Genomic DNA, 2102 nt, shown 5'->3' with positions numbered 1-2102 from the left:
TAAGCTAGAACATCTTTATCTTATTCTAAAATACAGTATAAACACAGTTAACCACGTGTTCCATCTGACTACACATGCATGAGACAGCAACTGTGGGACCATCATCTGTGATGTATTCCCTCTGTTTCAACAGGTGACACAGCCTCCTTTATCTGGGGCATCATCACTTGCCCTGGACGTGGGGAAAGAGCACAACAAATGGTCTACTAGCTTGAGAAATACAACTACATTGCTTATCCAGTTTGTTCTACTATACCTGTTGCCTATTGATAGATAATAGTATTTGTAGAAGCCAATAAATATTGCTCTGAAATTGAGTTTAGAAACAACTGAGAAATAAGACAGAGGAATCTGATGGCAGACAATGGTTCAACAGGGGTAAAATCACATTGCCTAATATGTGCTCTGAATTGAATATCTTCCCCCCAAATTATAGTTCTCCTCATTAAAGAGGCAGTATTCCCTGATAAGCTTGCAAAGTGGATTAAAAGAGAAATACAGAAAGTGATAAACATTCTCTCCTATAGAATGGCAAAAGTTGCAGTTGTAGCTGTTTTATGTTTTTGTTGTTAATATTCTTTTTTAGTGGGTGGAGTTTAACGTTGGCTCTTTTCAAACCCTTACAAAAGAAGTTGTGGTTAAGGACATTTTGTTGCACAAGAAAGAGACTGTAATAGTTTAGGGGTCAGAAAGCCTGGATTTAAATATTTCGTGGCACCAGATAATTGCTTAGAGACTACAAATGAGTATGAAGACACCACTGCTGTGTAGTGTGAACTAGCTAGTCTGCCAGCGGAGACTAATTGGTTACTCTCTAATGTGTCAGCTTTGGTGTGTTGCTAAGGCCTACAATCCTGGATTTAAATTTTCAGTTATGTCACTGATTAATTACGAAACCTAAGCGAGACATGGTTTTAACTTTCTTTGAAAACAATCAGCTGCCAATTTTGATTGAATATAATATATGGTACACTGTGCTTCATGTCCTCTGTAAATTATCTCATTTTAAGAACCCATGAGAAATATATTGTTACCATGTTTATTTTTGTAGATCAGGAAATTAAGACTTATTGAGGGTAATTTACTAGCCCCAAATCATAGTGCTAGTACCTTCCAGAGCTGTGATTTAAACTAAAGCTGATCTGATACCAGTGCCAGTGCCAACATAGTAGAGCCTTGTTTTGTTGTTGCTATTGTTAAAAAGTGGGACAAATAATTGTAGCCGGAGAAACCAAGGTTATAAAGGAAAAACATTTGAGAAAACTAAGGATAGATGGTAACTACATTGACTGGAGTAATTGGTTGGCAGTTGAAAATAATGAGAAACTACTTTTAGGTTTGGATAATTTACAAAGAGCAGTTCTGTGATCGTGAAGCCCTTTCATGCAGTAGCTACGTTGTGTTGCTGGATGAGTCAATCCTACCAAAATAAGCTTTCAGGCTTAACAGGAGAGATGCTTGACATAAGGTTAGGGCTCCCTCTACATGGGAACTTTAGGTCTGTTTCTAATACTTCCAGTCATCCTTGGAACAAAGCAGCTTTCTGGATCCTCCCATCATTACATGTGAGGCAGTGGATGAAACTGATGACTTGAAGCTTTAGGGAAAGATAACTTAGGTTAATTGAGAGCAAAATTTGCCACATTGGAATCCAAGTAACTGCAATGCATTATGACAAAATTATGTGGTTTTCTTGAAGATAGTCCTATATATGAAATTGCCTTGATCCTAAAGAGAAACCCTAAAGAAGGAAACTCACTAACTCTTGCCTCCTTTAGTCCTCAACTTTCTATTATGAATCCTATACTTAGAATTTTTAAATGGTCTGCTCTAAGTGAAGAAGAGGAAGATTGATTTTCTGTTAGAGCTATTTAAATGGATGATATATGATCCATAGTCAGGAATGAAATTAGAATATGCAATCCTAATTTGGAGGTAATTTTAATTAATGACTTAAAGGGACATTTTAAATAAATGACTCACCTATCTGTCTTTCTAAATTAAGATATGAAATACATAACTGGAATGCAAAGCTGCCTCCCCAGAATAGTCACTAAAATATTCAAAGCTGTCACTTTACATGGTACTTGTTATAAATTTAA

This window comes from Rhinopithecus roxellana, chromosome 10 (assembly GCF_007565055.1).
Source record: "Rhinopithecus roxellana isolate Shanxi Qingling chromosome 10, ASM756505v1, whole genome shotgun sequence".
Taxonomy (NCBI): domain Eukaryota; kingdom Metazoa; phylum Chordata; class Mammalia; order Primates; family Cercopithecidae; genus Rhinopithecus; species Rhinopithecus roxellana.
The sequence above is the reverse complement of the archived record's forward strand: the minus strand, read 5'-3'. Positions refer to the sequence as shown.